Source organism: Euprymna scolopes, chromosome 29 (genome assembly GCF_053919585.1).
Source record: "Euprymna scolopes isolate OS-2025 chromosome 29, ASM5391958v1, whole genome shotgun sequence".
NCBI lineage: Eukaryota > Metazoa > Mollusca > Cephalopoda > Sepiida > Sepiolidae > Euprymna > Euprymna scolopes.
The window spans coordinates 9,891,947-9,918,512 of NC_136510.1; the positions used below are offsets into that span (position 1 = coordinate 9,891,947).

Genomic DNA, 26,566 nt, shown 5'->3' on the forward strand with positions numbered 1-26,566 from the left:
AGAGGGATGCAACATTACGTTGATGGGACAGAGGTTGAAGTTTGATGACAGTTTAAGACCTATTAGGTTGGTGACTCTCTTCTGAACCCTGTCCAGGAGTGAGAGACTAGTAGCAGACGCAGAGATATAGATTTACTAATTTTTTTGCTTTTGTTGGCTATGGGGCATTTTTTGCTTTTGTTGGGTATGGGGCAAAGTACACATTAATAAGGCAGTAATTTTTATGACAGAAATACCCAAGTTCGAATCGCACAATTTTTTTTAACTGGATATATTTTATAAATTTAAAACAACAAACACACACAAAAAAACCCAAAAAAACATTACATGAATATTTTATTAAGTTACCTTTTTTTTTATAATCTGAAAAAGTGTAGACATGAAGGCTATTTAGCATCAGTTCGAAATGAATTATTTTTACTTAAAAACAACCTCTAATAAGAGGTTGATGTAATTTGCTTGAAATATTGTTTAATGTGTATATATAAAAAAAAAAATCCTGGAATTTTGTCTTCTTATCTATATTATTAATAAAATTCTAAATGTTTTTTTATTTATGTGTGTGTATATATACCAATAAAACTTTCAAACGGATGCACCGAATTGAAAAATTCTTTTTTTTTTCCCCTGAAATGTGTGTCCCTAGATTGTTCTTATATATATATATATATATATATATATATATATATATATATATATATATGGTTCGTAACGAACAATGCAGAGTCACACAAAAAGCCCGAAATAAGGGTTTTGGGGCCGTTTCGTGCATTTGTCAAAAAGTTACCTGCCCATATCAACAGAATTTAGCACTGTCTGTATACAGTCGCGGTAACATCTTTCGGCATATGGGCAGGACTTGTGGCACAATAGATAACGCGTCTGACTATGAATCAGAAGATTCCAGGTTCGAATCCTGGCAAGTTTGTAATAATTTTAACCATTTTATCCGTTTACTCATTATCCTTACCTTAGTAAGGGTATTTTTGTTTTTTCAGTGATTTTGTTTTGTGCATATGGGAATTTCCCATACTCCGAGTTCACAGGGTAAGCGTTGATGGTAAAACGATGTGGAGTGTACTTGATTTTGTGCTTGACTCGACGTTGTGTGTACCAACGCGGCACAGCCACTAGTACATAATAATTAGCAAGCTATAAAGAAAGTTACCCCTTTCCACCTTACCTCTGGAAAATACAGATGTTGCTGAAATATGGTTAATTAATCCTTCTGGTCATAAAAAATGGATCATGAGTGCTAATGGGTTAATATCAAGAAGAAAAACAACTCTGGAAGTTTTCCTCTATTCACCATAATTCGAAACCACAAATATCCTTCCCCTAACTCTAACCCCCCTCTCCAAAAAAAGAAAAAAAAAAAAAGGAAAGAAAAATCAGTTGAACATATGCCAGCCAACATGTATTATCCGGACTATGTCTAAAAATGCTTACACCCACAACTTGGCCCGGTTTTATATTGGTTTTCAATTATCTAAGCTGTCCGAGCCAGCCTTGACCCATAGATGTCAGCCAAAGGTGGACGGCAAGTGCACTTTTACACAGCTAATTGGCTTTGCTGGCTACTCTGTTCTTTATTTGATCCTGGAACACATGGGCAAGGACAACCTGGGGCAAATGCCAGAAAATGTTCAGTTTTTTTATTTTTTTATTTTTATGTCTTTTTTTTAATACAGACAAAAATTCCCTGGAATCCAACAATGGAAAGACGAAAACTTTCTCTTGCCTCAGAGACGTTAAAAGCCACCAAAAATAGACAATGGATTATTCTATATCAATCTAAGCCAGTGCGTTCTTTCGATAGATGTTACAAGTCAATATTCATTAAGTATCATTCTGTCTTTATCTTCTTTGTTTCGGAACCAAAAAATCTGCAGTCGTACTGACGCGATGCCGGTGTTACAGTCATATTATTAGGTCGGTAGGAAAATAATGTCTTTCCTCAGTCTACCATGAAAATTGTAAAAGCTCTCCTGAAATAGGAGATGGATTATTGTGTATCAATCTATGCGAATGTGCTTTGCAGCTTTCACCAGATAGGAAGTAATCCTGTAGAACCTTTCTGTCTCTCCATCTTTAAAAGTTCACACATACGAAATGGTGTTAAGGTTTTTTTCTTTTCTTTTTACACTTATCAAGGCTCGGAAGCCACTTGGGGATAAGGGTTATTGCGTGTACAGTAATCAATGGGATAGTATTGTAGTAATCGTTAGTATTGGAGATTTGATAAAGTGTCTTACTTAAGGGGGCGGTTCATCAGGAATTTGTTTATGTTGGACTTGAAGACATCCAAGTTGTAGTCAGGTGGGAAACAGGCAAACGGAAGAGAGTTCCACAGGCGTGCACTTCTAAGAAAGAAGCTTTGTTCATGGAATCTACATTTTGATTTAGGCACAGATTAAGAGTGGGGAAAATTATTGACAGTGGGTTCAGCTAGATGGGTGTTTATCGTGAAAGATTGGCAAGGGGGGGACAGAGATTGGAGCTCAGACGAGCACTTGCCATGGAAATAACGATAAAACAAAGACAGGCTCGCAACGTTTTTTCTGTTTCGCTAAATAACTAGCAGGCAGACAGTGTTGCCCAGGATTAAACGAGTTAGTCAGAAAGTCGATTTCTAAAAGCCGTCCAACACATTCCAGTATAACTCGATATGATGATGATTTTCAGGTTATACAATTAAATATTAAAAAAAAAAGAACCTACCTACCCCGAGTCATAAAGCGACGATTTATTTAGTAAAAAAACAACAACACTATTTTATTTATTTTTGGCAAAACAAAAAGGCTAAATATGAAGGGTATAAGAAAATCGCGCGTGCGTGTACCTTTGCCACTCATCTCCACTATCATGGCAGCAGTTTCTTTTTTGTTGAAAAATCATGTTTTTTCTCTCAGAAAAACAAGCAAAATAAAATCTCTATTTCTCTCTCTCTCTCTCTCACACACACACACACACACACACACACACACACACACACACACACACACACACACACACGTATGTACAGTAAAACTCCTTTAATTTGAACTTCCTCTAAAGTTGGACTTCCTCTCATTTCGACTTCTTCTAAACCTGGACTTTCTCTAAACTTGAACTGTCTCGTCATTGAAATTGTATTAGCATGTTTGATGCGGAGTTGCAGTAAAACTGTTTACATGGTTTAATCAGATATTGCGCAGAAATGTTAATATTGATACTATGTAATTAATGTAGATTAGCTATCGATAATTAATTAACACTAACTGTACATTTTTTTTTTTTCAGATTGCTATATCACAATGGGTCTAGAAAAAATTCTTGAAACCAAACGGTTACCGATTAACCACGCTGTTCTTAAATCACTTAATGCAAATGATGTTGAAATGTGGGTGCCACAAGATGAGGAAACTACTGATCAATATCCTGAAGGCAGTAATGGTGATGAAAATAGCAACAGCTCCCATTCTCTTGACCCTAATGTAAATAACCAAGAATACTCTGATGAAGCAATATCATGGGATGATACAGAAAAGTCTATAGAGACAGTTATAAAATTTCTAGAAAAAAGTCCTTACTTTAGTGACAACTAAGTTTTGAAAGCAATGTCACTCCGAAGAGATGTAATCATAAAGAAGCTACAGAACCAAGAAATTATAGATTTCCGTGATCGCTTACGGAATACAATGGCAGCGCCCGAGAGCTCAATCGATGAAAATAAAAACTGCAATGAGACTCATTCAATGAATAAATAAAAAAAAAAAAAACTGTATTTTACATAAATATATGATTTCTGTAGATGATAACTTAGGTAATAAATACCTAACAAGTAAGAGTAGATTTAATTTATTTTCAATGTTTTTGCTCCTAGTAATAATATTTAACAATTCTTACTTGCAGTATATCGTTAACTCAACTTAATATGTACTTGAAGTATCATATAGCAATGAATTTCATTTACTATTTCTTAATTCTTAGAAAATTAAAGTTAACTGCAGCACATTTTTTTTTATTACGAAACTTGAACAACATCCTCTAATTTGAACGAAGCGGATGTTCAAATTATAGGAGTTATACTGTATATATATATATATATATATATATATATATATAATTTTTAAAATACAGCATGTTTTTCAAAGCCGGAAAACTAAAAATTGACAACTATTTTCTTTGATTGCAGATTTGTTAACTATAATTTTTTTTTTTTTTTTGTGAGTTCATCTTGATTTGGCAATTCATCATGAAGAGATGGACACCAGCAAATTATTTTATTAACATTTGATGAGCAAATAATCTCATGAAATGGACGTGTAAACTGGCCACCTCGTTCATGTGATTCAACTCCATTAGATTATTTTCTTTGGGGATATGTAAAGTCGCATGTCTATGTTGATAAACCAGACACAATAGACTACTTAGAGGACAACATCCGACACGTTATTGCCAAAATGCAACATAATTTAATGTGCAGAGTTTGACAAAAGATTATGCTATATACACGTTAGCCACGAAGAGGGGGCACATGCCCAAAATTGTATTTAAATTATAAATGACGAAAATTAATCTTTGAAATAAACCACATATTTGTATAATAAAAATATTTTTCTGTGATTTATTTTAATTTAAAATTTGCCACTTCTGAATATATATATATATATATATATATATTATTATATTTTCACTCCAAACAAGACATAGTGTCACTTTGATGCAGGGGGCTTCTATATGGGACATAATTTGCAAGGGTACTATGTAGGGAGTTAAGCAGCAAGATGTCTGTTCACATTACACTTCTGCATGTCAGTACGACCAGGAACCCAGAAGGGAAATCCAAAGTCTAGCAATCCGAGGGAAGAAGGAAGAAACTATTAGAGTAGAAGGCTACTATATATATATATATATATATATATATATATATATATATATATATATATATATATATATATATATATGTTTTTTTCTTTGTTTCTTTTTATTGTTTGTTTATTTTCTCCCTCTCTTAATTCTTCTAAGTATGTCAAAGTAAGAGAATTACATTGCGAAATTAACTTTTAACTTTGTCAAGGCAAGAAAAAGTGCTTAGAATGGCACCGCCAAAGATGTGGCAACACCACTCAAATACGTACTAAGATGGACTAGTGTTGCCATATACAATCCTCTTTCTTAGTACGTATCTGAGCTTTATATCAAGAGAGGATTGCATTCGATTGGAGATAATGTCAAAGACCCTGATCTAGCTTAGCGGTTACATTTTTATTTTTATGGAAATCACTCCAAACACAGCATGAAGCCACTTGATGTAAGAAGCTAAAAAGGATTTATATATTTATATATATATATATATATATATATATATATATATATATTGCTTCAAAGTCAAAAACTAACCCAGGATAAGTATTTAATACATAAATTCCAATCCAGAAAACAGCAATTCTCCCTCCTTTGCCAGAAACATTGCTGATGAAGTGTGAGAATAAAGGACAAAATAAGGGAAGTGAGAGTTAACTCCGCTGAAATGTTGTGAACAAAAGGATAACATTCATATTATTTGGATTCGTCGGGACCACTGTTCTCATCTTGAGTGTGATTTTCACAACGTTTTGGTTAATGTAACCTCTAATCTTCTTCAGGTGTATCTTGTCAAACTTGGGAATGTTTCTATCGAGGGTTCCACTCGAAATTCCATCCAAATTCCAGAGTTCGACAGAAACATTCCCGAGTTTGACAAGATACACCTGAAGAAGGTCGGAGGTTACATCGACCGAAACGTTGTGAAAATCACACTCAAAATGAGAACAGTAGTCCGATGAATCCAAATGATACGAATAATCAATCCTCATCTCAAAAATTCAGAAACGTCATCAGAATAACAGTCTAAACATTTCTAACAACATTAATACATAAAACAAACCTCTATTCCTTGGCCTTTTTGACTAGGAGCAAAGTGTAGTATCTGTTCTGATACTACACTTCACCTAAATAGAAACATTAATACACAAACTTCAAACAACACAACAATATAGATAATGAGGGGTTTTTTTTGGGGGGGGGGTTCTTTTGGACCCATGGCACCTTGGACCTTCTTCAGGTGCATTTTTTTTTAAAACCGTGGAATGTTTATATCCAATTCAAGAAACCTACACAAAATTTCAAACTGAACTCTTTACATAATCCAAAGGAGTAGATTATTATCATGCTGTCATAACCGGATAGAAGTGTTAATTATGCTATTTTCAATTCCTATTGCTCTCAGAGGAATGTCATTTGAGTCCATTCCTCACTGCAGGTGATAAGAATGAATTTTTTAAAAAATTATTTAACACTTAGTTGACAGAAACAAAAATAATATACAATTGTGAATGAAATAAAGGGTGCAGTTAAAAATCCTGCATAGGTTTCCGAGTTCAACAAGAATTCCAGATTATATATTATTTATTTTTATTATTATTTATTTTTATTATTATTTATTATTATCTGTATATTTATTTATCCTCATCTTCATAGTTGTTGTTTCACCACGTTTCGACCAACTCATCCTCTGGCCTTCTTCAGGTGATTAATCAAGACGGGATAGGAATGCCGAGTCTTTTAACTGTATCACCAGTAATTACTGCCTTCCATGGTTGTTGTTTCACCACGTTTTGGCCAACTCATGCTCTGGCCTAATTCAGGTGATTAACCGCAAAGAAGGCCAGAGGAAACAACAACAAGTATGAAAATGCAGATAACAGTCCACAAATAAATAAATAAATAAGATTCTAGAGTTCGAAAAAAATGTGTCTGTAGAAGGTCGGAGGTTATATCGGCCAAAATATTTTGGAGGTAGAAAACAAGATAAGAATGATAATCTAAATAATCGAAATGCTTGATCCTTTTGTTTTATACCTGTGGCAGCATGGCACAAGGTTGCCAGCCTTGAGCACTCTCCTCAGCATATACTTTTAATAAAATCAATGCCTCTGTTGAGTCTTGAAAGACAAAGGATACCCCTGTAGGGGTAGCTTTGTATGTAATTGTGAGGCAAAAGTTGGACAATCTACAACCACGCCTCCCCTGACTTGGCAACTGCTTGAGTCCAGTGCCAAGGAGAAGTCCAGGACGACTGAAAACAATGCCGGGATTAGCGGAGAGCACATATAGCATATGGACATCCTAAATGGTCACCCATTTATTGCTGGCCAGGTTCAACGTTGCTTAACTTTGGTAATCCAGCAGAAACCAATGTGTCAATGTGATTATGACCTACTATATTTTTAATAATATTATGCATAAAATAACAACCCGTCTTTCATAAATAATTCTGCCATTGTGTGAACCAAAAAGGGCTGATATGCCTGTAAAAAAAAACAAACAAACAAATAAACAAAAAAAAAACAATTAGATGAAAAAACAATGGTTTCTAAGGCTTTCCCTCGTGACCAAAGTCTATGCCATTGTTTGGGTGGTTGGTATTCTGTTAGCGAAAGTATGATCCTATGTAGTTTTATTTTATTTATTATTTAAAATTTTTTTTTTGTTACTCTTATTCACTCCGAACAAGGCTTGGATGTAAGGAGCTACTATTAGGTACCATGTCTACAAGGACACTATGTAGGGAGTTGAGCAGCAAGATGCCTCTTCACATTACATTTAGTTTAAATTTCTGCATGTTAGTACAATCAGGAAAGTAAGAGACTGGGAGGGAATTTCCAAGTTTAGCAGTTCGTGCGAAGAAATTATTAGTGTAGAAGACTTCTCAGCATATAGGACCCCCTACAGTGAAGATGGTGAGATTTTGCCGCTTGTCAGATGAATCCTACCCCTTCACTTGTCATCAAGAGAATACAAGTTTGTCAGAACACATTTCATCCGAATACTTGTAAAACAGGCACAGGGATGCAATATTGTGGTGATGAGACAGGGGTTAGAGCTTTGTTGATAGTGTGGGACATCCTCCTCACTCTTTGAAAAGGGGGTTAGTTTATTGTTAATCACCTGAGGCGCTCACGTGGAGAATCCTGATGAAACTGTTCAGGGATTTTTTGCCGGTCAGAGTGCTATTCCTCTAGGGTCACTTTTCTAACCTTGTGTCGCATCTTCCTGTCATGAAAAGACAATGGATGATCTCTTCGGATTTGATTTTACCGTTCTTGGCTGACATCTGTTCTGTCTGAGATTGCAAAATTAACTTGGATTAACACCATGTGTTCAAGGATGTGGTGGGGGGGGTGTAGAAAATCAGAATGTATTACTTAGGGTTTATGGTAAGAATTTGGCATTTATGTGTTGGCGAAATATGCCCCCCCCTTTCTACGTGTGATTGCAAGTCGCGGGAATGGGAAAGGCTTTTCTCACTGTTTTTTTTTTTTTTTTTAATTTTTTATCCTGGGAATGTAGTGGATTGCAGATCAAAGAGAAAGTAATTTGATAAGTAAAAATAGAAATACAGGTAATATAAATAATCCTGAAAGGAATTGCAAAGAAAAGAAAGAGTGGATAGCTTTTTTTTTTTTTTTTTTAAGGGGTCGGGATGGGGGATAGATAAACGAAATCGAGCAGAAGTCGGAGATTTTTTTATATGTATAAATAAGTATAGGAGAAAGAAAGGGGGTAAGAGGAAGGGGAATAGGGAGTGAAAAGAAAAAAAGGCGAGTGAAAGAGAGAAAGGGGGAGAAAAGAGGGGAGAAAGAGAGAAAAGGGAGAAAGAGAGAAAAAGGGGAGAAAGAGAGAAAAAGGGAAGAAAGAGAGAAGGGGAAGAAAGAGAGAAAAGGAGAAGAAAGAGAGAAAAGGGGGAGAAAGAGGAAAAGGGGGAGAAAGAGGAAAAGAAGAGGGGAGAAAGAGGAAAAGAAGAGGGGAGAAAGAGGAAAAGAAGGGAGAAAGAGATAGAAAGGGGGAGAAAGAGAAAAAGGAGTAAAAAAGAGAAAACATGGGAGATAGAAAGGGGTAAAGAGAAAAAAACGAAAGTGTAAAAAGTTTGGAATAAAAAAAGTTTAGAAACTAATAAAGAATGAAGGAATTAAAGACTTTGAAATGAAAAAATTAAAAATGCATAGAATATTGAGAGAGGGTGAGAAGGAGAGAAAGGGGAGGGATATAAAATAGAGAGAGAGAGATTACAAAATAAGTTTCAATGGAAAAGAATAAAAAAAAAAAAAGGAATAAACCGCAAAATCAAAGAAAGCATATTACAATCATAGAAACTTAGGATCAAAGATTAAAACTTTGTGGATCTTGTTTGTCACCGTGCACAATGGATGATGTCAAACGATTAAATTGTCAGAGAGAGAGAGAGAGAGAGAGAGAGAGAGAGAGAGAGAGAGAGAGAGAGAGAGAGAGAGAGAGAGAGTAAAGCGTGAAAAACAGAAAAAAAACCTTAAATGTTTCCCATTATACCAAAGAAAAAAGGAGGGAGTGATTGCAATATTTTAGGTACAATTATAAAGGTATAAGTTAAAAAAAACAACAACTAAGGTTCTATTTATGAACAGAGGTGATAGGAACAAACCAATCAAAATTGAATGACGTTCAACTACCGACCAATCAGAAACCGGAATCACTCCATAAAACATAATGGCTATTTTAGAATTCTGCACATATCTTTAATCTTCATACAAGAAAGAACTTTGCTCTTTATCTCAGAATTTCTTTCGATTAAAAATTTTAAAACGAAAAAATTCAAGATGCATATAATATTGAGAGAGAAAGAGAGAAGGAAGGGACACAAAGTAGGGAGGGAGAGATTACAAAATAAGTTTTAATGGAAAAGACAAAAAAAAAAAAAAAAAAAAAAAGAAAAACCACAAAATCAAAGAAAACATATTACAATCATAGAAACTCTGTGGATCTTGTTTGTCTCCGTGCACAATGGATGATCTCAAACGATTAAATTGTTAGAGAGGGGCGTGAAAAAACAACTAAACTTTATAAAAAAAAAAAAAAAAAAAAAAAAAAAAAAAAAGAGGAAGGGATTGCAATAATAAAACGTATTTAACTCTTGTATTCGTAAAGGATTGCGTCAGGCATGAGATGTTGCAATATTTTGGGTACAATTTACAAAAAATTGGAAGGTTTTATTTAGAGACAATCGATGCCTCCATTCAGTCTCGAAAGACAAAGGATACCCGATGTAAGAGAGCTGTGCATGTAACTGTGAGGCAAGGGTTGCGCAATCACCAACCACACCTCTCCTGAATCGGCACTGTTTGAATCCAGTGGCAAGAGGAAGTCCAGGAAGACTGGAAACAATGCCGAGATAAGCAGAGAGCACATACAGCACCTGCAAGTCTTAAATGGTCACCCATTTAGTACTGACCAACGTTGCTTAACTTTGGTGATCCAGCGGGAACTGGTGTGTCAACGTGATTGTGCCATTATGTTTTATAGAGTGATTCCGGTTTCTGATTGGTCAGTAGTTGAACGTCACTCCATTTTGATTGGTTTGTTCCTATTAGAGACAGCGATGATAGAAACTAACCAATCAAAATGGAACGATGCTCAGCAACCAACAAATCAGAAGCCGGAATCACTCCATAAACGTAATGGATATTTTAGAATTCTACACATACTTTTCGTTCTTCACACAAGAAGGAACTTTGCTCTTTAGGATTTCTTCAGTTTAGCTACCTACCGGAAACACTTCTTTTTTTTTTTTTTTGTACAGTTCAAATCTCTGGATTAATACTGCTATTTTGTTTGGAACAGCATTTCTTTTCATAAAACAAAAATGGTTCACAACTCAAAATTTAAATGATTTAAGTGTCAACTACATTTAGAATTAGGGTTCCCTAAAAATGTAGAACAAAAAGTGTTCTTTTCAGGTTCAGACTTTTTCCTGCAGAATAAATTGAATGAGAAAGAGAGACTGAATAATTTGAGACAAATCTGAAGATTCGCATCCGTGTGTAGCGTGAAACTAAACATCCAATACTTAGCTAAGGTGTCATTCGGTTCTGCATGAGAGTTGGGATTGAAGGAAAATAGAAGATCAAGAATATTCAAAAGGGTAAAAGTCAACAAGGGCCAAGTAAAGCAAAGGCTGGCTCACATCTGGAGGGATAACAGAAACCCCAGATGTAGAATAAAAGTAAACTTATACAGGTGCCATTATCTATATATCTATAAAAGTGAACGTGTCTGTTTGTCTGTCTGTGTGTGTCTGTGTACATTTCCCTAGGCAATAACTGTCAATTTTAAGACTACAGACTCGAAATTTGATATACAGAAATTTGGCTGTTAAGGGGTCAAAGTTCAACGATTTGACCTTTGAGAACTCTACCAAACTTCTCCGACAATTTTAGGTACAAACAATTAAAATTTTAGATATAGGTTCCTTGGACATGGATCTAACTTAATAACTTGATTTGAGTCCAAAACAAATGTTAAGGGGTCATAATAGGGGTCAAAGTTTAAAAAAATTTGACCTCTGCGGTCTCTACCAAATTACTTAGACAATTTCTGGTCTAAACATTTTAAATTTTACATAATAAAGGGTATTCAGAGATAGGGCAAGCTTTTTAATCAGTTTGGGTCGAAAATTTGAGCTATCAATATATAAATGTATGTATGTTTGCATGTCTGCCTAAAACTTTCGACAGAGGATTTTCACTAAATCAGTATCGTTTTGAAGCTTAACCCTTCAGACGACAAATACCAAAAAATTGGCTAAAAACATTAATTTCTTCACCCTCAACTGGCCACTTTTCTACAGGAAGGGGTCGCTTTTTTCGCCGATATTTTCGAAAGTCATCCCCTCTTTTTGATTGTCTAGCCTTAATTAAAACCTACGTCACTCCCGGTTTGACCGTGGTGATAACAGCAAAGGCGTCACGTTTTTTCCCCATTCTTTTCCTCCTTCATGGTACGGGTTCGAGCCTGCCTTCCTGCTATCACTTTTTTTTTTTTTTTGTTGCTCAACCTCCAAACACCTGGGCAACACCAGGCTGAAATGCTAGTATATATATATATATATATATATATATATATATATATATATGCACAATTATATAAATGCAACTTTGTCTGCATGTGTGTGAGTCATTCCTTATAGACTCCGAAACAACTGAACAGATTTTCTTTAAAATTTACAGAACTTTAGTTTATAAGTCTGGGAGCGATCTTAATTAAGTTTTGTCTCAAAATACCCTCAATAATTACCGATAATCAAAAATGTTATTTTAATTTATCTATCATTAGCAAAACCATTTTTTCCATGTCATCGTTAAGTAACAATGATAGATAGGCAGTGAAAATTCTACTGTGGGTAAGTTAATAGCTTCTTTTCTTTTTTTTTTTGCATGACGTGGTCTGTAGGTTCAAACACCGCACGTAAATTTCACATGTTTTTTCGTTAACTGAAAAAAAGTTTATATAAAATAATTTTTGCAATCTTGCACTCTTGAGAGCCTACTATTGCTTTTATAAAAAGAAATAGTAGGCTCTCAAGAGTGCAATGTAGAATAACATATATTTTGAACTAAGTTACTGCGTGGAGGCATGTGAAGCTTCTTCCCGAGCGATTTCACAAATTTCGATGACAATAAAAATGTAGGTGTGAAATATTAGTTGATCATCATTCAATCCTGGGCAAGTCATAGTGTGTATATATATATATATATATATATATATATATATATATATAACTACTTCATTTACTCACATAAAATTAATATACAAAAGTATAAATTTATGCGTAAACTTTAAGTATTTACTTCAAAAGTACTCAATACGTAGGTAGAGCTAGTTAGTAAGTTATAAAATATATATGGCGATTAAGCTACACTGAATATTCCGCGTTTCATCCACTCTAGGACTTTTCTGACTTATGCGCAAATTTTGTGGTTGTCTGTTGTTTTTATATATGCATCTTCTATTGAGATTTTTGTTAGCCAATCAGCTTTCAAGTATCCACCGCGCCCTTCCTATCAGCCAATGAACATGCACTTACCGGACAAAGGCCTATTTGACCTCTGGTTGACCTGTTCCTTTGTGTGTGCTCTATTTAGCCTGGATATCTAGTTCTTGACCTGTTTTAAATATAGGGTAGGGTGTTTTTTTCATATATATTTTATAACTTACTATATATATTTTATAACTTACTATATATATTTTATAACTTACTATATATATATATATATATATATATATACATACATACACGAGTGTTCCAAAAGTAATGCTTTAGATTTTTTTATTTTACATAAATGAATCAGAGAGGATTGCATATTGCATAGTTATGATGACTGAACTTATGCATTTATGACATAAAAATTTCATCACTCTGTTGCAGATATTGATGGTGTAAAACTATAAGCAAACAATTCTTGTTATGGACGTGCGCCAGAAACACAGGTGTGTCATTGAATTCTTGGCAAAAGTGCATTGAGAATGCTTTTGGGATGACCCTCAGACGACAAACCATGCTCCAGATGCCTGTGCACAGCTTTCGTTTATTGCTGACAAAAGTGTATCCCGATGACCAAAAAAAGAATCGTTCTGCAATGTTTATATTTTTCCTTTTTTGCACATGTTTTGCAACCTATAAGAAAAATATTGTCTTTGATTTCATCGACTGCTCTTCAGGGACGATCATCTATAAATATAAAAGCGAAAATGTATGTATGTATGTTCGCTTTTTCTGTAAGTTTGCAAAAGGATTTTTTGGGTGGCTTCTCGAAGCCGTCGCTCATTTTTAAAACTTTTTATATCACGTCGAAATCATAATATCTACGAGTTACGAACGGAGGTCGCCCGTCTATTTAATTTGCCCGACTCGGAAACGTTAAATATTCAACATTTTGGGATCGCCGCATGTTACTTTCGTTTTTCGGTATAAAAAAGCGAAACTCGATTTGAATAACTGGTGCCAATGGTCTCTAGAAAGCGATGTAACGTTCGGTCAATGTCGGCATACCATCGTCATATCAGATGGTTGCTTTCATTTGTAGACGATACACTCCCCTAATAAACGGGGGCAGTTGTTTTTCCCCAAAGTTAGGTAAAAACAAACTGGGTCATTGACCTCATTAAAAATTGTTGCGCAGAAAATGTTAACTGCTGAATAGCTATTGCTTACGTTGTCGTAACGCTCGCACAAAATGTTAACTCTACGACTTCCGTGCCGGCACCTGTCAATTTTGTTCTTACTTAAATAAATTCAAACATCTTTCAGTTTTTACGGCATATCAACCCATTTCGGGTTATTTAATGCCGAATCCAATTATTTTGGAAAAAGTATTCATGTTGCTTCCAATTATTTTGGAAAAAGTATTCATGTTGCTTCCAATTATTTTGTAGAAAGTTTTTTATTCTTCAAGCTTTTTGTATCTTGCTCGTTGGTTGCGTTTGGTTGTTTTATAGTGGATTTTATCGTTTTTGTTCCCTGCTCTGCAGAACATGAAGGAGTTTTGCAATGGGAGAGGGAAAAGGGTTACAGTATTAGTGTTTGGTATATTTTAAGTTAGGAAACCAGTCACGAAATGTAGGGGAGATAGAAAGAGAAAGGGGAAATGGGAAGAAGAAAAAGAGGGAAAGGTGGGTTGTTGTTTTTGGTTTTGCAGAACATAATTAAGTTTTGCAAATGGAAGTAGAAAAACAAAAAGACACAATGTTAGGTGCATTTCGTCTCAGAAATATCTTCAAACAGCCTGATCCGGGAAATACAAGGTTTGCAGATTATTATTTATATATATATATATATATATATATATATATATATATATATATATATGGGGGACTTGAAGAAAGAAAATAAGATCAATTCTTTAAGAAGAGACTTATCAGGATAATGCAAAGCTCAAATTGTTTGGGATCTTATATAGAAATCAATAAAGAAAGGAAATGACGATATAAAACTATATAGTAATATATAGAGATGTATTCACTTATCCAATAAGGGTATACATCAATTGGGGTGTAAGGCAAGTGAGAAATATTTATACCATGGTATTTTGAAACCTAATGCTTCTCATCAGAAGAGGAGAGAAGATGCTAGTAAACATAATAGGGATGCAACGTCCAGCGATAGCTGTATTAGGAGTGAAATAAAATATTGAGGCTGCTTGGGGGAACTACATTGATCTCTGTGATATAGGAGGAGTAAAGTTTTTATTATATAATGCAGGTAGGTGTATGGCATATACTCTACACCCCAATTGATGTACACCCTTATTGAATAAATCTATGTATATATCTATTACTATATAGTTTTATAGCGCGATTTTCTTTCTTTATAAAATTATTATTTACTATAATAATTATTAAATACCTACAGACACTAGTGTTTCATCCTTTCGGAAATCAGTGTAGGTTTGGAGCTTATATATATAGATATATAATCTATAAAAGTCTGTAAACATTTAATTAATGCCAGTCGAGAGATTCGAACCCCGGCAACAGAAGTCATGTCTGGCTTCATTAACAAGGACCTGAACTACTCGGCTACCGTCAACGGTGCGTCTGGTGTTTAAGAACATCACTTATTTTATCAATTCTTATATATACTTTTACTTATTAACTTTTACTTTTTTTACAGACAAAAAATTATGGGAGACAATAAACCAACACAGGAAATGAAAAAATAAAAAAAAAATGCTGTGAATAATTGCAACAATGGAAGAACACAATGATTTGCAAATTGTACGATTTCTTAAAGTCACCCGATCCTTTGTTTTTAAAGTTTGCAAAGAGTTAGAAGATAACGATGGCCAAATTTCTTGTGATGTTAAACGTAAAAAGCACCGGCATTAGAACACAATACATTTATTCAACAAGTTGAGAATATCATTGAGGAGAGCCCACAGAGGTCAATGGGGTCAACTGCAAAAAATCTCGGTGTCTCTGAAGCCACAATTCGAAGGACTATCCATGAGAATCTTCAATACAAGTCCTATGTGATGAAGAGAGGCAGTTTATGTCTGAGACCACCAAGTGAGAGCCACCGTTGTATATATATATATATATATATATATATATATATATATATATATATATCATAACGGTGATTTTATTTCAAATATACATAGCCCCCCCTTTGTTTTGCTTTTTAATAAAACATAAAATACGATTGTCATAAAACAAAGAAACTTTAAAAAACAATTGATGTATCGTGATATACGACATAATCATGTTGACACACCGGTTCTCATTGGGTCACCGAAGTTAAGCAACATTAAGCCTAGGCAGTACTAGATGGGTGACTATTAGCAGGAATAGCATTTCCTTGCAAGAACTGCAGAAACCTAATGTCATCATCTTCTCTGATGGGTATATACATGCAACTGGGGACCTCTTGTGAATTTCATATGCCCATGAAACTTTCTCCTCTGGAGGAAGCTGGTTCAACTCGCCTGAGCTGAGTGCCATTTCAGTACAGTACAGATGTATCATAAAACAGAAGCCAAAGATACACACATGAAAAAAAAGGATTCGTTTTCATAAAGAGACACAAAAAACAAGTCGACGTCTCATAAAACAGAAAAAAAAAAACAAGGACGAATGGTTGATGTGTCATACAAAAGGCTCAAAACGGTTGATGTGGCAAAATCACCAAAATCAATTGATGTGTAAAAAACGGTTGATACTTCTTAAAACAAACAAAAGTACAAAACTAAAAACAGTTAATAGCAGAAAGTAAACAAACGTTGATAACAAGTTGACGTGGCATAGAACAAATGAAACAAACTAAAAAAGGAAACGGTTGACATTTCATAAAACAGAAAAAATTAAAAAAAAAAAGGTCAATGTATCAAACCAAGCACCAAAAAACACTAAAAAAAGAAACACTTATCAAGAAAAAAAAGAAACACTTATAAAAACGAAAAACATAGCTAGAAAAAAACGAATCATTTAAGAAAAAGAAACACTAATAAAAAACACTCATTAAAAACATTAAAAAAATGGTTGAAGTCATGACAAAGAGAGACCAAACCCTCACTAAAAATTTGATGTGTCATGAAACAAACTAAATAAAGAAACACTCACTAAAAACTCAATTGATGCCGTAAAACATACCCCCCCCAAAAAAAACAGTTGATTCATCATAAAAAAGGTCAATGTATCAAAAACACCAAGCACCAAGAAACACTCATAAAAAGAAACACTTATCAAGAAAAAAAAGTAACACTTATAAAAACGAAACACGTATCAAGAAAAAATGAATCATTTAAGAACACTTAAAAAATGGTTGAAATCATGACAAAGAGAGACGAAACCCTCACTAAAAAATTGATGTGTCATGAAACAAACTAAATAAAGAAACACTCACTAAAAACTCAATTGATGCCATAAAACAGACCCCCCCCCAAAAAAAAAGAACAGTTGATTCATCATAAAAAGGAATCAAGCAAAGAAATACTCACTCAAAAAATGGTCGTAGTCATAAGACAGAGTCAAAAAAAAAAAAAAAATTAACACTTTATGAAATTGATGAATTAATGAATAATAAAGAAGTGAAAGGATGCAATCATTCTTTTTTTTTTTTTTAACATTTAATAATTTTTTAACATTTAATAATTTTTTAACATTTAATAACGTTGCAGAATTTTTGCTGAGAAGACAGAAACTTGTAATTGTCAGGGAGAAACTATGTTGTCTTAGATCTTTTTTTTTTTTGCTTTCTTTTTTCACAATAGATTGACTAAGAGTCTAAAAATAGAGAACCAACAAAAGATGACTGTCTAAGGTCAGTCTAAACTAAATTTGCAAGAAGAGGACGTCATTCGCTGAATCTTCAGATTGATATTAACAATCCAATTCAGACGGAAAAGATAAATTTGATACGAAAATAGTGTCTCCGGCATCCATTTCTATGCAGATGTGTTGGATTGATGATTGGACTTACTGTGAAACTGCAATAAAGTATTATAAGTCCTTTTTAAATCTATATATTTTCCTTGTTCCTTTCTTAGTCCGTACGTTACGCTTTGAAAAAAGGCCAAATACAATTTTTTATGGTCAAACTGTCTCAAAAAAATAAGCCAAATTTGCAAAATTTGGCTTTAAAAAGGCCAATCTGGCAATACTGGACAAGTATATGAGTAATGTCTCTTTGATATAACCTCGTTTTCGAATATCATTAAAATAATATATGAATCATCATTGTAACGATGTGAGAAAGAAATTTGTAGTAATTTTGATGTGCAGCAATTTTTTACCAAAAAAAGAAGTCAACGAAATATTATGTAGAAAAAAGGAACATTCAAAAGAAACAGGGGGAAATATAGAACATTATCTGCCAAAAGATGCTAAACTGAAGGAGTAAATTAAAGATTGTTTCTTACAATGTGATTTTATTATTTGTATTGAACTATGTAGCACAATATTACTTTCTGAGCATTTATTAGTACTTATTTATTCATCTCATTTGGATCCGTTCTATATTTAAAATACGATGGATAGAAATGTTAATAAACTCATATTTGGTGCGTGTTTGTTTTTTCTGTCCAAAAAAATATTCGAAATTCTGTACAGATTCCCAAGTTCAACAGAAAGATTCGCGAGTTCAGCAAGATGCACCTAAAGAAGGTTGGAGATTTCATCGACCAAAATTTTGTGAAAATAACACTCAAGACAGGAACAGTAGTACAAATAATTTAAACAATAAGAATGCTCAGAGTTGGCGTAATTTTATCTTAGAAGAATAAAGATATTCTGAGTATTGGAAAACTTTAAAATAAGGGGTCAGATATTTTGGAATTGTCGGAGTCAAAGCTGACATTTTTGGAATCCTAGGTGTCCGAGTTGGGTTGACCTTATATATTCCAAATCTGCAAATTTGATTGTAAATCTATATCTAGAAGAATATCGAACCTTTGTGTGTACAGGTTATTCTCTCCTGGATTGGATCTTTTCGAACTGATTTTTCATGCTATATATATATATATATATATATATATATATATATATATATATATATATATATATATATAAAAGAATAACAATGTAGTTACATTTCAAGATCCCAATATTTATTTTTCATGCAAAACAGCTCCTTCAGCATGCTAACGTTTCAATACATTTTTTTACAGATCCATTTCGTTATGCAAAAACAAACGGTTATTATTATGCCTACACTGTCTTTTTTTCGTGCATATACTCTTCAGAAAAAATAGAAATTCTTTGCTTATATAGAAAAATGCATGACAATGTAATGCTGCAAATATATATATATATATATATGCTAAGTAGTGTACATGTTTATACATTTGTATGTACAGGATTCATGTCTAAACTAAACTGATTATTATATATTTTCGAAACCAACTGCTACACATAAAGGGGCGAAAATGTGGCCCATCTTCTGGGAGAAATTAACTTGCATTATATTTTATTTTTCTTAATAACATAGAGCAGCGGTTAACAAAATTAAATAGCTATTCAGAATGAAATACTGATTTTGTAGAAGTTATCTATGACAAAAGCCTAGAATCAAACTGATTTAATTTTATATATTAGACTGTTGAAACTCTCTCTGACAACCAAATAAATAAACTTTCTATTTTATATATATATATATATTGATTTAAATTCCAATTCAATTGTTAGTACATCTGGGGTTTTTTTGGGGTTTTTTTTTTCTTCTTTTTTGATGCTGAAACTGTCGCAGCAAGATATGGACCAAAGGTTTTAACAAACAATTTGGGTATTTTTAAATTCCAGCCAGGTTTCGTGTACCCCGAGGTAAGTTTCCATTAGGCCAGAAATTTCTCGGGGTGTTATTCATTCAACACATGTGAAAGTTTTTTTTTGTTTATTATTATTTTATTTTTTTGTTTATTATTATTTTATTTTTTTGTTTATGCGAATTTAGAATTTTTTTTTTTTTTTTTTACATAAGATAGTTTATTTTTTTGTTGTTTATTTTCTTACAAATTTATGGGAAAATTTGCGAACTTGAATTTGTAGTACAAGATAGAATGCATTGTATTATAAGGACAACGAAGGGTGGGGTGGGGTGGGGTGTTAAAGTACAATGCCGTAACAGGTGTTACTGACTCGTACATGTTTAGCTTTGAAATTTGGGATATTTAGTGCAAACCAACTAAAATATACATTGTCGGCTATATTTATTTATTTGTTTATTTGAGGACTGTTATCCTCATCTTTATATTTGTTGTTTCACTACGTTTCGGCCAACTATTCCTCGGGTCTTCGTCAGGTTGTTAACGGTGACGGGATAGGAATTCTGTCTCTTAACTCTATCCTCAGTAATTATTGGCTTCCGAACAAACAATATTACTAATGTTCTTAAAGGGATCATCAGTTGTTTACCACAAAACACTGTTTTGGAGATTTAAACCAAAACAGTATATTAAATCATGACTCCCCAGCAGTGTTGATCAAACACTACCTCCCTTAAAGCACATGAACAAGCACATGAACAAAATTATTTTTAATACTGGATCTTTCTCCAGTTTTATGTGTCTATTTACAAACTACTGTCTTTATATACAGTGTTTGGTTGAATCCATTTTATTACTTACCACGCCGTTTCTTTGTTATTTGTATTATTTTTTATTTATTTACATTATTGTTTACTCGTACGATTTCTAAATATTAGTTAATAAAATATATAAGATATATATAGAAATAATTAAAAATAATATAAACATATACTTCTTTTTTACACATAATCCTCTATGTATTGTTCAGATATATATATATATATATATATATATATATATATATATATATATATATATATATATTAGGCATCCGTATACAGTACTGTTTCACGGCTCATCAGTGCAGCTAGACAGGCAACTGCTTAAAGCGAGGATCGAAACCCGATCGCTCAAATGACAGTTAAGGCTTCTCACCATTGCGCTATACGGCTGCTGCTATGAGGGTGATGAATTAACAATGTTTTGACATCGTCCAAATGCCTCTGCTCGATTTGTTTACACAAAGAGCGTCTCTTAATACGCTAATGGCAGTTTGTATATCATTTCCCAATATGCTCAACCTAAGATAGGGAGCATATACATATATCTCGTCGGCTTCCACTCGTATCCAAGTATTGAGTCCTGTCACTTGTCACCAGTCTCCTAGCTTTGGGATGTATGCCTGTGTGTGACATGGCTGTTGTCCGAGTCTATGGTGGAAAAGTCGTAGACAGTGTTCGCAGAATAGGGTAGGGGGTGGAGTCGTTCTTTTCTTCTTCTCCTCCTAGCCTTTTCATTTTCTTTCCTTCTCTCCTCAAAGTCCACGATGCCATCGTGTGCTGCAGCTCTCCACATCTTACTGCCACTGGCAAAATCTTCCCATGAGGATGGGTCGATATTTGTTAGCGCCAGAGTGCGCTTGATTTTTGTAGCACATTTTGGGGTCTCCCCATGGCCTCATACCCTGGATCAGTTCCCCCGCACAGCCTTTTCTTGGGCAGCCTTGAATTATTTATCCTGTTACCATGTCCCACCGAGTGGTGGCGGTTGTGAATGATGGTAGCCACAACGCTGATCAGTGAGGCTCATTCCATGACTTTAACATTTAACTCTCCCAGGGTATTTTTAAAATCTGCCTCTGTTTAGTTCCCTGGAAGCATTCCAGATTTTTTTTTATATCACTTCTATACACCGTCAACCGTCAGTTTAAAATTCAAACAAAGAAGACCTATAGTTGCTCGTATATGTCGAGGAGACAGATATAAACAGACGCTGGGGACAGTCCAACATAGTCGACTAGATATTGGTCCTGTTTGTTTGTATTTGAAACCGACAGTACCAACATTGTTCTGATCTACTATAACACACACACACACACACACGTGTGTGACTACCTATATTAACATGCTATGTGAATTCTTCTATACGTTTTTTGTCCCTGGCCTTATATACTCGTAGTCATACCTATTTATTTTCTATGAAAACAATTTTTTCTGATGAGTATATGAAAGGAAAAATTCAATACTGACATAAATATAATTCCACATCAACAAAACAGTTCTGTAAAATGTACTGAAACTTTCATATATTGGAATAACTGATTGGTAAGATAAGTAAAACATTGGAGCTCGGAATGCAGCTATACTGTTATCCATATGTATATAAGCTCTGTTATTATATTTAACAAACATTGAGCTTCTAACTTAAAAGGATTGATATTCACAAACGGTGAAATATAATTGAAAAAGCATATTTCCCCAAGAACACACACACACACATATATATATATATATATATTAGTCTTGGAAGATTTTAAACCTTTAAAACTACATAAAAAAAACTTATTTAATTTTTATATTTTTTATCATTCGTTAGAAAACTATTTAGTCAGTAAGTCATTTAGTCACCAGCAATTAATGCATCAACTTGCTCTCTCGAATTCACTATAGTATTAAATGTCAATTTAAGGGATCATCAGTGGGTTACCATGAAACACTGTTTCAGGGATTTTAAAAAAAAACTGTATATTAAATCATGGCTCCCCAGCAGTGTTGATCAAACACCACCTCCCTAATCTCAAAAAATGAATCCTTATAACCTTGAAATCACTATATATATATATATATATATACACACACGCCACAATAACGTTGACACAACAGTTCAGATCACCGAAGTTAAGCAATGATGAGCCTGGCCAGTACCAGACCATTTCGGAATGCTAGGTGATGTATGTATCATGCCGAGTCTAAGAAATTTCCAAGTTGGTATCTGAAAGTGCATTAATTCACTCGGAGAGATGCACTCCCAGTCTTCATTAAGACATGCATCTAGAAGAGGAAAACTCTAATGTAAAAACCTGCGATCTACTGTATGTTCTGTCTTGTGGCAGCCATTGCACCGACAATGGTTAGCAGTAATACACAAAAGTATGGTTGGTTCTACACAAAGCCTTCACCACTATAATAGACTTCGTAGCCTCGTAGGAGATGTCCCTTTTCTCTTCCCTGCAACCTCTATCTCACAGAAGAGATGTTGCGAGTTTGTTTCTGCTTTATCATTATTTTTATGGCAAGTGCTCGACTGAGCTTTAATCTATGGTCCCCCCTCGCCAAACTTTCACAAGAAACACTCGTCTAGCTGAAAACACTGTCAATAATCCCCACTCTCTATCTGTGCCTAAACCTAAACGTAGATTCCATGAACAAAGCTTTCTTAGAACTGCACGCCTGTGGAATTGTCTTCTGTTTACTTGCTTTCCAGCTGACTACAATATGGTTGTCTTCAAGTCCAACGTAAACAAGTTCTTGATGAGCCGTTCTACTTCAGTTAACAAATTTACCGAATTTCCATTACTAACGATTACTATATTGTCCAATTGACTACTGTAAACTCTTAACCCTTATCCTCGAGTGGTCTCTGGCCTTGATAAGTGGTTATGCTTATGTAAAAAAAAAAAAAAAAAAATATAAACAAAATCATCTGTGTGGATTTCCAAACAACTTAGTTGTGGTGGAACCTTATATGTCGAAATCAACAAGAGAGTCCATACTCATTAACTGGATTATAGTGGCTAATACATTGTGTTTATTGATATCTTATAAAGATAAGTGGCTAATAAATTCTGAAAACTGGGGTTAATTATCCCCATTACTTCTAGAAGGGTTTATGATTTCATATTTAAATGGCCGAGGTTTTGTAAAACAACTATTAATTATTTAATCCATTTCGGGTCAGCCTAGAAAACAAAAATTCTTACCGCATTGATGATAGCTTGCAGCACTTGGCTATTACATGGCTTGGCAGATTCGAGTTCTGCCAGCAATTTTCATTTTTAGCTCGTAAAAGATTTTCGATTTTCCAAGAGGATCAATGATGTAAACAATTGTTTACAAAAACTCAGCTATTTAAATACAAACGCTGTCATATATGGTGAGTTGCAGCAAAATCAGTCACGGCATCTATCAGGAGGTGCTGAGGAGCATGGTGAAGCCTTGAATGGACGAAATCGCTGACTGCAAATTCTTTTATTAATTTTTCTGGGATATGATTGAGGCCAAGATCGCCAAGCATGTCCATAACATGATCGACTCTCTGAAGGCTGCCAACTCAGTTTGCACTCGTCTTGAGGTAGTTGCTTCTCAACAAATGTTTCAAATGTATATTTGCTCGCGAATTTAACACAAAAATGAGAAGAATTGAAAAAAATAAAAAAGGTATAATCTTTCTTTACCGCAGGCAATCATTAGTTTAATTACCTAGCTTGTTGATATTCTTTAGGAATTAAACATAAAAACATTTCTGTTTAGCTTACTGGGCATGAGTATATATATATATATATATATATATATATATATATATATATATATATATATATATATATATATATATATATATATATATGGGGGGGGTGTTAGCTCATAGAAGCATGAAAAATATGGAATAGATAAACCGTTTTAAAACATGTTAAGTTGCAAAAAGAAAATATATATTTTCTTTCCTTTATATATATATAAATATATATAAAATAGAATGTTTTAGACCACACTAAGATACAGAAAAAAAAAGAACTTTCTTTAGTTTTGTTGATCTTTTTTTTTTAGGAAAAAGAAAGAAAATAATTTTTTCTTTTTTTTTTTTTTTTTTTTTTTTTTTTTGCATCCGAGCATGTTTTAAGACAGTTTGTCTGTTTATTCTATAGTTAGCATTTTATTCCAAGATGCTTCTACGAGCTGACACATTTTCAACTTCATATTTGGTAAACGCGCACACCTTTTCAGCTAAGTACTAGAAAGTTGGATGTGCCTTAACAGCTAGCACAATCTTGATAAAACAACACGAGAATAGACTTTTTTTTTTTTTTACTTCTGAGGAAATAAAGACCAACAAAACTAAAGAACTCTTTCTCTGATGAGGGATTTCAAATCGGAAATTATTAAGTTTTCAACTAATAAAAAAAAGAAAAAGAAAATTCATTTCTTTGCATCTTAGCGTGTTTTAAAACAGTTTGTTTATTCTATCTATCTATCTATAAAGTTATAATGCCTGACAAATTCTCACAAGAATGAAACGCGGAATATTCTGTGTAGCTTAATTGCCATATGTATTTTTATAACTTACTACCGAGTTTTACCTATGTGTTGAGCACTTTTGAAGTAAATACTGAAAAATTTATGCATAAAATTATATCTTCGTATATTTATGTGATTAAATGTAGTAGTCATATATATATATATATATATATATATATATATATATATATATATATATATATATATATATATACAGCTGAGAACACGATATGTCAGTGTATATATGTTTGCCGGTGCATTAGTAAGAAGAATCATGAGACTGATTCATGTTTCCACAATAAATGCTATGAAGCACGATATTCTGATGTTGTCTCTTTTGAAAATCAATCTTCCTTTATTTCAGTTAGTTATGGAGTCAGGATTTGTCGCTAATAGAAATCGATATATATAATTTCGATTTAAAATTTTTAAAAATCTAACACAAACCGATTTTCATGATTTCTTCAATTTTCCTCACACTCAAAACATCAAACTCACACACTCTCTCTCTCTCTTTCTCTCTATATATATATATGTTTTTTTGTTGATTTTTTAAACGAGATTAAGGTTAACGTCTCCGCCTCGGAGATCTGGTGTTTTTCTTAGGCGGGGACGTTAACCTTAATATCGTTTAAAAAATCAACAACAAAAACCACGTAAACAGATAAATGATAAAAAAACTACACAGTAAATTGTCTATGGCATCATAGCATTATGGGTTAGGGCGCTGGACTGAAATACATAAGGTCCGGAGTTTGAATCTCAACAACAGTCAAGCTACGCTGAAGAGGAGTAGGGCTCCGAAACACGCGTGTCTGTAGATAACTGTTTTTAAAAAATAAATAAATAAAAAATACGCGACTTTCTAAAAAAAGAAAAAAAAAATATATATATATATATATATATATATATATATATATATATGAACAAATGATTAATAAAACATGTTAAAAGACATCTTGAAAAAGAGTTAAAAACATATTTAATTTTAAAAAAGGAAGCACAAGATAAGTGGATAGTTTCGAAGAAAAACTCTCTTTCTCATCAGAGGGCAGGAATTAGCAAAATGCGGGATCGGATTTTGCATATAAAAGTATTTAATGAAACTACAAGTAAGTCACAGATCTTACTTGGTTAAAAAAAAAAGGGTGAGGTAAGGGGAATAGGAGGTAAAAGAAAAATGATAAAAAGATTTCACATGAATATTATAAGCTCTATTTCCTTTTCGGTTTTATTGAGCTTTTACATCTGGTTGAGATTACTTTACTTGTAAATATTAACTCTTTAATATTTATAATATATTTTAAGTTTACCATTTTGATTACCTTGGTAAACTTATTGTAATTTTTATTTTTTATTTTATATATATATATATATATATATATATATACTTAGTTATAGTTTTTGAAAAAAGATTTTTGTTTTTTTAGTGCCAAAAACTTTAAATGGACAAATTTTTAAATTGTATTATTCGAACTTTAGGTTGTTCAAAATAACGAGATTTGAACGAGATCTTGTAATGTATGTGTATATTTCCAACCATAAAACAAATTAGTATCGGCTGAAGAGAGCTTGATATGGGTATCTTAAACGGTCCCCGCTTATCAGGTTTGAAACCGACGGTACCGATGACTTACC

The 26,566-nt window shown here is 33.4% G+C and overlaps 1 protein-coding gene and 1 non-coding gene across 6 annotated transcripts in view; one reads left to right on the top strand and one right to left on the bottom strand.

Moving 5' to 3' along the window:
• The window catches only part of LOC145252478 (caskin-2-like), a 969,745-nt gene that overhangs the window by 195,072 nt on the left and 748,107 nt on the right, over positions 1 to 26,566 (bottom strand). The gene's annotated exons all lie outside the window — the stretch shown is intronic.
• On the top strand, positions 856 to 928 carry Trnah-aug (transfer RNA histidin (anticodon AUG)). The gene has a single exon. It is a non-coding gene; the product is annotated as a tRNA-His (tRNA).